A 13493-nucleotide genomic window follows, 5' to 3' on the forward strand; every position below is an offset into this window, starting at 1 on the left:
CTTGAATTCCTGAACTTTTTGAGCGAGCAAGTGATTTTGACGGGCGCAATATCAAGACCTGTCTTATGCCCTTTCAATAGAAAAATTATTTAAACTTCTTTAGTGTTGTTTTTTAATGATTGTCATGGTACTAACAGACAGCTGCTCAAGAGAGAAAGGCTTTGTAAGATAACGTTTTAAATAGAAGAATCATCCATAGATAAAGCCACAGCATCAAGAAGAATCTTACATTATTTCTTCCATATATCTATATGGTGATTGCTGGATCATTCATCTGATATTAACTTGAGTCAATGGGTGATCTTTCAATTATGAACTACTTGCATTCATGAAGAATATTTGTGTTTTTTAATCGATGGAAATGACTGGTGAACAAATAAAAATAAATCCTTTGGATGTATATATGTGGACGGTGTTTTGATGATATAGCTAAAAGTGATTTCAAAATAATCAACAAACACATTTCTGAAACAAAATCATCGGCATTGTATTGAATCGAAAGTTACAACCAGGCAGATTGAAACATAATACAGTTTTCCAACAAATGAGCTCGTGTTCTTGGGATTCCATTATTGTTTTAACGGAGACAGAGGTCACCTTGTTCTCTTTCTCGAATCCGGGTTTAATTAGAAATTCCACAAATCTCAAGCCTTGACTGGGAGACGGTAGGTGGTGCCGGAGATGAGACGTAGGATGGTGACGGATATGAGACGGTAGGTGGTGCCGGAGATGAGACGGTAGGTGGTGCCGGAGATGAGACGTAGGATGGTGACGGATATGAGACGGTACGGTGAGCCTTAACTCACCGATACGGGCAGTGTTGTAGATGAAAAGCAATACTATATGCTATCTGCTGAAGTGGGTCGTTTCAAGTGCCAAATTGATCCGGAAAGGCACTTTCTAAATATTGAACCTGCTGAAAATATATCCGGATTCGTCATTTTTGTTGACGCGAAAATTGGAGCGGTGAATTCTTGATTTTATTTTTATTCAAATTTTTCGGTAAATCAGTAGCGGTAAATCCGACGAAAAATAAACAGAATTGGTATGGCCTTATAGAAGTGAAAGGGTATTATCAATATCATGGAGTAAAGTTCTCTCGGGGATCACGTTCTTTAAAACACTGATATATTCACTTTTTGTTATTGATAATAGATTGTCTATAAGTCATTATCTATAACATTAATATGATAATTTCTTCAAGGATTTTTTCTTCGCGAAAATGTTCATTAACACATCTCCTTTTAACCTCACGAAACACACTATTGTCAAAAGACTCACTCCAAAAGACAACTTTTAAAACGAAAAAGGAGTAACAGGAGATATGCCTGTACATTTTATACAGCAGAAATATAATAATAATAATATTTGTAACCAATGCTTTTCTTATCAGGCGTAACCTCATTTATGACCTATCATTTTCACTTTAACCTTCTTATTTCACAAAGATACATATGTGCTTAACGAATCTGAAATTTCCGACGGCACCATTTGTGAGGTATAATAGGTTCGTGTACATCCTCGTAATGTCTGTTTTTGAGTTCTATGCACGACGAAAGATAACTCTATCTTTATTAATATTGGGAGGAATATTTCTCTATTGTAAGAGTTGCCTCCCGTTGTCTACGACTTGCCCACCAATTGCAATATTTACATACAGGTACATTATTTTGCTACCTGAAAAATGATATGATGGGGAATTCCCGCCTTCTTACACATGCATTCTATTTCAAGAAGCGTATTTTTTTTAATTGTCAAATCTCAAGACCCGAGTCTTTATTCTCGTTTTATAGAAAGTACGTATTTCATATGTCATTTACTATGCGACTGTGCACCAGACTTGATACACTGTCACTCTTCGCTTGGTATGATATTAATTGCTATTGTTTAATGTCCTATCAACGCATTAGAGTGAATTATGACATAAGAGTTCTAAATATCAACTTCATCCATTTTACATCAATTACGAAACAATATCTATCAACTTTAATCATGCTTGTTGGCCCGAATGGAAGCGCGCGAGGCTCTTACTGTTCGGGGAAATCGGAGAACCCGGGAAAAAACACGCTGCCGAGCAGGTAACGCCCATACTCTGGCACGCTCGATCGTGGATTCGAACACCGGCTGACTACGGGAAAGGCAACTGTGTTGGCACTGTGCCACCCAACCACTAGGTGATGGGTGTATATTCCGACACAAATTCGTAACTTTTTATCGTTAATTACTTTTGCTATAGTAATACACGTCGTGTACGGGACAGTACAGAACCAATACACACGTCGTGTACGGGGCAGTACAGAATCAATTCGTACGTCGTGTACTGGGCAGTACAGAACCAATACATACGTCGTGTATGGGACAGTACAGAACCAATACACACGTCGTGTACGGGACAGTACAGAACCAATACACACGTCGTGTACGGTACAGTTCAGAACCAACACACACGTCGTGTACGGTACAGTACAGAACCAATACAAACGTCGTGTACGGGGCAGTACAGAACCAATTCACATGTCGTGTACCGGACAGTTCAGAACTAATACACACGTCGTGTACGGGACAGTACAGAACAAATACACACGTTGTGTACGGGGCAGTACAGATCCAATACATACGTCGTGTATGGGACAGTACAGAACCAGTACACACGTCGTGTACGGGACAGTACAGAACCAATACACACGTCGTGTACGGGGCAGTACAGAATCAATTCGTACGTCGTGTACTTGGCAGTACAGAACCAATACATACGTCGTGTATGGGACAGTACAGAACCAATACACACGTCGTGTACGGGACAGTACAGAACCAATACACACGTCGTGTACGGGACAGTTCAGAACCAACACACACGTCGTGTAAGGGACAGTACAGAACGAATACACACGTCGTGTACGGGACAGTACAGAACCAATACACACGTCGTGTACGGTACAGTACAGAACCAATACACACGTCGTGTACGGGGCAGTACAGAACCAATTCACATGTCGTGTACCGGACAGTTCAGAACTAATACAAACGTCATGTACGGGAAAGTACAGATCCAATACACACGTCGTGTACGGGACAGTACAGAACCAATACACACGTCGTGTACAGGAAAGTACAGATCCAATACACACGTCGTGTATGGGACAGTACAGAACCAATACACACGTCGTGTACGGGACAGTACAGAACCAATACACACGTCGTGTACGGGACAGTACAGAACCAATACACACGTCGTGTACGGGACAGTACAGAACCGATTCTCACGTCGTGTACGGGACAGTACAGAACTAATACGTACGTCGTGTACGGGACAGTACAGAACTAATACACACGTCGTGTAAGGGACAGTACAGAACCAATACACACGTCGTGTACGGGGCAGTACAGAATCAATACACACGTCGTGTACGGGACAGTACAGATCCAATACTCACGTCGTGTATGGGACAGTACAGAACCAATACACACGTCGTGTACGGGACAGTACAGAACCAATACACACGTCGTGTACGGGACAGTACAGAACCAATATACACGTCGTGTACGGGACAGTACAGAACCAATACACACGTCGTGTACGGGACAGTACAGAACCAATTCTCACGTTGTGTTCGGGACAGTACAGAACTAATACTCACGTCGTGTACGGGACAGTACTGAACCGATACACACGTCGTGTACGGGACAGTACAGAACCAATACTCACGTCGTGTACGGGACAGTACAGAACCAATACACACGTCGTGTACGGGACAGTACAGAACCAATACTCACGTCGTGTACGGGACAGTACAGAACCAATTCTCACGTTGTGTACGGGACAGTACAGAACCAATTCTCACGTTGTGTACGGGGCAGTACAGAACCAATTCTCACGTCGTGTACGGGACAGTATAGAACAAATACACACGTTGTGTACGGGACAGTACAGAACCAATACTTACGTCGTGTACGGGACAGTACTGAACCAATACACACGTCGTGTACGGGACAGTACTGAACCGATACATACGTCGTGTACGGGACAGTACAGAACCAATACTCACGTCGTATACGGGATAGTACAGAACCGATTCTTACGTCGTGTACAGGACAGTACAGAACCAATACACACGTCGTGTACGGGACAGTACAGAACCAATACACACGTCGTGTACGGTACAGTTCAGAACCAACACACACGTCGTGTACGGTACAGTACAGAACCAATTCTCACGTTGTGTACGGGACAGTATAGAACAAATACACACGTTGTGTACGGGACAGTACAGAACCAATACTCACGTTGTGTACGGGACAGTACAGATCCAATACACACGTCGTGTACGGGACAGTACAGAACCAATACTCACGTCGTGTACGGGACAGTACTGAACCAATACACACGTCGTGTACGGGAACAGTACTGAACCGATACACACGTCGTGTACGGGACAGTACAGAACCAATACACACGTCGTGTACGGGACAGTACTGAACCAATACACACGTTGTGTACGGGACAGTACTGAACCAATACTCACGTCGTGTACGGGACAGTACAGAACCAATACTCACGTCGTGTACGGGACAGTACTGAACCAATACACACGTCGTGTACGGGACAGTACTGAACCGATACACACGTCGTGTACGGGACAGTACAGAACCAATACACACGTTGTGTACGGGACAGTACTGAACCAATACTCACGTTGTGTACGGGACAGTACTGAACCAATACTCACGTTGTGTACGGGACAGTATAGAACACTAACACACGGCTATCTTTGGCCATCTCCTATCACTTTCCTCTTTGTTTGTTTACCTTCAGTAGTTATTAGCAGATATCAATACACATTTACGGAGCTAAATGGGCCTAATGTTCTCCGTGTGCTCAAACCCTAGGCATTTGAAACATTTGAGAAGCAGATTTTGCCTGATAAAAACATCCAATCATTTTTATATATAGCGTCCCTTCTACACATGGTTAATCAAACGTGTTTGGCGATGATACGGAACGTCAGATGCCAGCAATCCTTAACGGTTTTTATCGAATTTGTTTGAAAATCGCATCCTTTGTGTTAAATATCAGAACGATTGTGACAAATCAAATAAAAAAGAATTCTAGAAACTGAGTAACACTTGAATAAGCATGACCAAACCGTCCAATATTTACTCTAGAAAAGCACAAACCGATTTGTGGCAACCATCGGAGTATAGCCACTTATTACACCTTTACGTCAATATATTATGGCAAACATATGTACTTTTAATAGTTGATGACGATTGCTACGTAAGTGTCAGCTAGATTCATGTAACGACCAAGCACTATATTGTGCAATATAAGTGTTAAAATGAAATGCATGTTTGATAGAGTTTGCAATTTATTACTTATATATATATAGCAATTAAACATATACCGAGCGTACTGAACATATAAATACAACTGCGAATGATAGTCAATCTTTCCTGTTTTGTTTTTTTTTATATTTCTGTTTTTGTTTTTTGTGTTGTTTTTTTTCGAAAATAGGATTTTACAACTCGCTGGTTATTTTCATAGTTTAATGTCATATTATTAGTTTTGTACAAAATAAAGAGATATATACGAGGGCTGATTGAAAAGTTGCGAGTCTCGTATTGATGGAGGTACTCAAAGATGTTCTTGTTAAGTCCTACTATTCTCTGACTACATTGTATATAGGGCCGTGTACCCAAGGACTGGTCGCATTTGGTTAGTTTATATCGATGAGGTAGCACTCTAAAGTAAACAAGACAAGCGGCTTTTGCAAAATGGACAAACTCGGTTAGGGTTGGGGTGAAAGAGTCTGTCATTTCCATGGCTGCCATTCACGATTGTGGCTTTAAATTGATTAAGCATCCGACTTATTCACCCGATCTCGCTCCATCAGACTTTCATTTAATTCCAAAACCAAAAACAGCTATTTCCGGCACCCTCACCCTAACCCTAACATGCAGTGGATGACTTTCTGAACAGCCAAGAAAAGGAGTTCTATAAACGTGGCATTGAGGCCCTTAAACACCGCTGGCTAAACTGGCAAAAGTACATGTATATAGATACTGAAGGGGATTATGCTGAAAAATAATACAATATATCCGGCAAATTCAAATCCCTCAAAACGAGGCTCACAACTTATCAATCAGCCCTCGCAGTTCGTTTTTGTGCTGTCGAATTTATTGAATCTCCTTCGTTGTAAAACATGAATCTACATGCAGATAGCCTTTAATTGTTCTTGTGAACTTCCCCATTTTTTGTATATCGTATTCTATCTTTACCATTCAAAGTTACTGTCCTTGTGAGCAGGTATCGATTGTTACGTCACTTGTTTTCTGAGAGTAACGTCATACGTTCATGAAAGAACGACGTAATTTTCTCACGCTAACTTATGACGTAATAACAAGTACCTGCTCACAAGAGCAGATACATGTACATTAATGTAACTCTGCATTACGAGAAGACGGAATATTGAAAGGGTTAAAAAAAATAAAAAAGGGAGAGAAAAGAAACTAATTACTTTTCAAAGCTACTGTTATATACATGATCTTAACTGATTGGTTTAAGTCTGACTGGTGTATCCTTCATAAATATTATAAATGTTCAAACCAGCCTATAAAGTATTGGTGTATTCTTGTGTTACCTTCATTCTTCACTAACCACCATTGACGGGGAACGCTGTCAAGGACAGCAAGTAAATAATACATTGTCTTGTAATTGTGATGGGCGTGACCCGAGTTTAGCTCAGACATGTCGACTAATTGTGTACCTACAAATGTATATCATACAATACATAAAGATGCAGCATATACGTCCTACACATTATTGGTTACAAAAAATGCATACAATGGCATGGTATTGAAATAAATAAAATTAACATGAATAAATTTTTAAAAAAAAATTAAAAATAAATAATTAATGATAATTAGCGGGTGTCCTAAAATGATCCCTTGTTAGACTGGAAGTTACTTAATGAAGAGGCAGAATACGATAAAATACGTCTTCAGGATGCAATCAACTATTTATTCACTTTGAATCAAAGGAAGCTCAAACTTTTCGAGAGTGGTAAAAGGTTATAGCAGCAAAAAATATGCAACGTGACCCCCGACCCCCGACCCCCCGACCCCATCAACATAATTACAATGTTGGCATTTTGACCCTTCAACCTTCCATATTGGTCAGCGATATGACATCATTCATGTGATATTCTATAGTAAAACGGAGAGATGGGCTGTTATATTTTCTCTTCTTTCGAAATATCTACTACTTCTAAAGATCTCAATTGACACTGTTTCATGTTAAGCCCTTATGAGGAATCTTATAGTTTTACTGACCACAACAAAGGGGAAACAAATCTTGAAGTTTAGCTCAAAAGGACTGGTTTGCACATTGCATTGTATAACTGTATATTCGTTTTCTGTTATGCTATCATTGTAACGTCAAGAGGACAAGCGACTTCTTTTATTACCATGGCCATTAAGAAAGCCTACCAATAATGTTTGTAAAATTTTGCGTATTTCAAACCAAGCGCTTTATCGAGTCGTACATACTAAGGAGATGCAACAGAAGACTGGTATGAGATTATTTGTCTCTGTTAGACCTGGTATTGCAGTGTATCGTAGAGTATCGTACAGGAGTGGAAATAACAAGTCAAATTCTAATTAGATTGTAACTATAATGTGACCGGTTGGGTGTCACATTATCCTGTCTAGGTGTGACATTTCAGTGTGACATTTCAGTGTGACTACACTTTAATAGAGTCAGTAATTGGCTTCATCATTCAATATGCGTCCTTTAAGCGTCCTTGAATTTTCTTGTTGTGTTAATAGGATTTTAGAAACAATATTATACTAATCCGTTCCAACAATTCAGTGAATTAATTATTTTATGTAGCAGCCAATTTGTTTGATAACTTCGTGACGGTCCCTATCGAATTCTATTCATGCACGGAATTACAAACAAAACAGCTTATTACGATTACTTGTACTAATTATATAACGTATACATGTATCAAACAACATGTACAACAATTCATTCAAAAGACTTAATTAAACTAACCCCGTGGGATTTTCTAAATAATGGAAACTGAACGATTGAACAAGACAGAAATAATTTGACATGTTTTTCGAAAGAGCGTCCAAACTCCATCGTGTATTTTGGCCGCATGATAGATATGTAACAACGTCTATAGACACGGCGTTGACTATTATAGTTTTCTAAGGCTTCAATAAGAACAGGCCATCTCAGTGAGATACCAAGGAAGACATACGAAACACTTTCTCGATTAAGCTTTCGGCTTTCACTGGCTCCATGATGAAATGTCTTTCCGGTTTTAGTACTGATTCAAATTATGCTAGATGTATCAAATGGCGTCTTTTTTTCAGAGTTCAGACCTTCTGACGCTTCTCCTGATTTCATAATAATAACACCCAAAACACAATTTACAGGAAGAAGTGAAGTAGACAATACAGTAAGTATTATGTAGACATATATAGACATACACAGAGTTTAACGCATTTAGCAAATCTACGCTTATTTATATGAAGAGATGCCGAAAAGATGTAATCTTAAACTGAAACGAATATCAAATTAGGAATAGAAAGACAATCAAAGGTTTAAATAAATAAATGTAAAATTTTATTGGTAAAATAAAGTTTGTATCTGTGTTACATGTATTTATATCAGCAAGATAATCGATGCCCCCCCCCCCCCCCACCACCACCACCACCACCCACCCCCGCCCCTCCCTTTTAAAAGAAAAAAAATCTCCTATGTTGTATAAATATTAAACTCAAATATAATCTAGTTTTCATCAATAAATTGTTTCCAGTCATTGTCGTCCATGTTGACAAATCTTCCAACAGATGACGTATGACGGAGCCTGTAGATGTCGCCGTCAGTTTCGTCATAGTAAACCTATTTGTATGGTCGGGGGTAGCATATGGAGTTATACACAAAGTCGGGATTCCTTTGTTCTATCTCATTGAACAAGAACTATGTTTCTGATTGAACAATTTCTTCTAAATGCTTCCCATATTGAAATCAAGCAAATCAAACCCCAATCCGTCGTCTGCTCTTTGACCAATTCATATTTCGTCGCCGCTGGGACAAATGTGGCACCACAAAATACTGTTAATTATGGTTTAAGTTCCTAATATTCTAAAAGTAGCAACATTTCCCCCCTTTCACCATCCTTTCCAAAAGTTACATAAAAACCCGCTTAGAAATGTCAAAAGTGAAAAGACAAGGTAGGGAACAGACGGATTGAAATCACATCCTAGGAGTGAAGGAGAAATCCTGAACATGTCAAGCGGGAGACAAATCTATGAATGATGGGAGAAAGCGTCTTCCCTACCAATATTACCTTGCTGGTTGATTGCTAGCTGACACATCTCTATACCCGATCTCCCGCCTTACGGCAGTGTTACCTCGCAGCTAAAAGCTACAGCTGCTGTGTGACACGATGCCAGTACTAACCCGACATATGCTCTCTCTTATAACCAACCTGTTAACGACAGAACTCTATTTTAGTTTGAAACAGGAATAAATCGGATCAGAATTAATATATTAGACATAACACATTGCTGAATCATTTTATGATAAGGGAGGGTTTTCCTTATCAGTGTAATTGTTATTTTAACATAAAAGTTATTTTAAGGATTATTTAGATACTCAGAATCCTTACAAGCCCAGTCTATAATCTGTTCGTTGTGTTGATTTCTCTGGTAAACCTATTTACGACATTTGGGAAATCAAATATGTGTAACATGCAATATTGGTTAGTGATTGAGATATCGTGAACTTCAGAAACATAATTTAAATGACAGACACGTGGAAGTTCAAGGTTTTTGCTTATATTGGGTATACATCCAGTTAGAACGTCTGATTATAATTTCATATGATAGGTACAATGTACATGTATCGGAAATGACATTGATGAACGAGTGCGAAAAGTTAAGATGAACACGGATCTTCTTCTAATTTAAAACCCATGTATTATCAATCTATTGTTTCTGTTTAGTTTTTTAAGCTAAATGATACCAATCCTTTTTTTTTCCTTAGTAATCTTTTTTGTCTGTGCTTTGTTCTTACTCGAGGTGTCTTCTTAACACAGATCCTCACTACGACCCTGGCTGTTGGTGTCTCCTTAATAACCAGCCCATTACGACCCTGGCTGTTGGTGTCTCCTTAATAACTAGCCCATTACGACCCTGGCTGTTGATGTCTCCTTAATAACCAGCCCATTACGACCCTGGCTGTTGGTGTCTCCTTAATAACCAGCCCATTACGACCCTGGCTGTTGATGTCTCCTTAATAACTAGCCCATTACGCCCCTGGCTGTTGGTGTCTCCTTAATAACCAGCCCATTACGACCCTGGCTGTTGGTGTCTCCTTAACACCAGGCCTCATATGACCCTGGTCGTCTTGAAGGCCACCTGTACAGTATGAACATAGCAACAACGAGAACATACTTTGGCATATACAGTAACAATTTCCTGTCTGCAAGCCTGTGGGGTGGCATTTATCAACAGGCTGATTTTACAATGCTATTTATAACGTATATTAAAGTGTAGTCGTTTACTCTCCTTAGGCGCCAGATTGTGAAGGTCTTTAAACGGCAACACCAGTGGTGCTACGGTGGAATACGCATGCGGTATGATGTTTTACTGTTCGATTCTTACTCATTTCTCTTGATTCCGTTGTCAGTTTTCACTACCCTGATTCCCATCTGGAGAACATGACATTACCTGTTTGTAACCTTGATTTATGAGGTGCCTGTTATAGATGAATTATAAGATGTTTTTCCATACTTCATGTCACTGATATTCCTTCCCGATTAATCAAGCATTGTACATATCAATTGTTGGACAGTGCTTTGGTTATATACTGCGAATTTTGTGCATTATTAATTGCTGCCAGGGTTATATAGGCGCTTAATTAGATATTATAAGTAGTAGATGTATTTGTATAGATACCTAAGGTCTATTTCGGACGAACTTTCCACACCATTCCTGACACCATAACGCTGAATGTTGAACCCCGCGTCATTCTCTGACATTTGGAAAAAAAATGATGATGATCCGCTTTTATGCTGGATAATAAGTATGCATATCAGTAGCTCGGTGTATGAAACAAAAGATATCCTGTTCAACTGTTCAAATGATATCATATTCCACCGTACACATGGTATCCAATTCAACCGTACAAATGATATCCAATTCAACCGTACAAATGATATCCAATTCAACCGTACAAATGATATCCTATTCAACCGTATAAATGATATCATATTCCACCGTACAAATGATATCCAATTCAACCGTACAAATGATATCCTATTCCACCGTACACATGGTATCCAATTCAACCGTACAAATGATATCCTATTCCACCGTACACATGGTATCCAATTCAACCGTACAAATGATATCCTATTCAACCGTATAAATGATATCCTATTCCACCGTACACATGGTATCCAATTCAACCGTACAAATGATATCCCATTCAACCGTATAAATGATATCCAATTCAACCGTACAAATGATATCCTATTCCACCGTACAAATGATATCCTATTCCACCGTACAAATGATATCCTATTCAACCGTACAAATGATATCCAATTCAACCGTACAAATGATATCCTATTCCACCGTACGCATGGTATCCAATTCAACCGTACAAATGATATCCAATTCAACCGTACAAATGATATCCTATTCCACCGTACAAATGATATCCTATTCCACCGTACACATGGTATCCAATTCAACCGTACAAATGATATCCAATTCCACCGTACAAATGATATCCTATTCCACCGTACAAATGATATCCTATTCCACCGTACAAATGATATCCTATTCCACCGTACAAATGCTATCCTATTCCACCGTACAAATGCTATCCTATTCCACCGTACACATGGTATCCAATTCAACCGTACAAATGCTATCCAATTCAACCGTACAAATGATATCCTATTCCACCGTACAAATGATATCCTATTCCACCGTACAAATTATATCCTATTCCACCGTACAAATGCTATCCTATTCCACCGTACAAATGCTATCCTATTCCACCGTACAAATGATATCCAATTCAACCGTACAAATGCGATCCTATTCCACCGTACAAATGATATCCTATTCCACCGTACAAATGTTATCCTATTCCACTGTACAAATGATATCCTATTCCACCGTACAAATGATATCCTATTCCACCGTATGGTATATCATGTATATTATTGATGGTGTGTATCGATTCCCGGTGGAGTCTTTTTCGCGCAATTATATATTGTATGTTGATGCTTAATTTTTCATTGAAGCGATTGTGAGTTTAGTACAGTTTACATGCTCTGATAACGATGTAATACTAGCTACCTACACATTTGTAACTCTCTGTAGTCTAATAATTCCAGACAATAGCAGCACATTTCAGGTTTCGTACTGATTGGCTTAATTAGTCTCAGTCCCGTTACCGAGTGGCCTAATTAGACTTCGTACCATGTTGATATTTATTTTCTATGTTTTGATGATATTTCTGTTTTGGGAATTATAATAGAAACTAATTCTAAGTTTTATTGTTGAATCATCTGTATAATAACTATGAGGTTGTATGTAGTCTTTTCTAACAAGTCAATATATACACTAAATATAAAGAAATGTTATAAAAGAACCTAAAAGTATATTTTAACTTATCGTTTCTGCAAATATTACGTCATAATCAGTATTTATACAGCTCGGAAAATATAAGTCACACAACGATTTAAAGGGCGATAAAAAAGGGGTCACACAATGATAAAAAGGGGTCAAACAACGATATAAATGGGTACATAACGATATAAAAGGGTCATGCAACTACACTTTGGTCACACAATGATATAATGGGGCCACAAAACGATATTTAGGGGTCACATAACGATATAAAGGGGGTTACACAATGATATAAGAGGGAAGTAAACAATACTGGTTATTGGAATGAGTAAGGGTTCAAACAAACCAGACATTGTAATATGTCAGGGTTACAATATACATCGATGGCTCTAGCTATATAAGTGACAGAAAGATTTGAAGTCGAGATATGAATATCCTTTTTATTACAAACCCCTGTGGTCCAAGTCCCTCGATAAATAGGATTTCAAGTTCAGGTGTTATCTAGGTCCGGCTTCCTTTAGACGCTCGCGTCAAAAGTTTACATTTGTTGATTTTGTTCATGTTCTAAGCATTCTTGCTTTGCAGAATTTTCTCCATATCAGCTTCTTCGATTGCACAACAACCGAAAGTGAGACACGATTTGTAATAGAGGGGTCACAATGGGGACACGGTCAATGATGTATATATGCAGTCTATTTCCCTTCACGAGAGGGATATACACTGTACGTTTATATCTCTGTCTCGTGATGCTTTTGGACACTGTTACAAACATGAGGTACAAGTATGACAACAGGGAGTAGTGACACGGAACATTGGAGACATATCACACTGAG

The sequence above is a fragment of the Pecten maximus genome, chromosome 10 (genome assembly GCF_902652985.1).
Source record: "Pecten maximus chromosome 10, xPecMax1.1, whole genome shotgun sequence".
Lineage (NCBI taxonomy): Eukaryota > Metazoa > Mollusca > Bivalvia > Pectinida > Pectinidae > Pecten > Pecten maximus.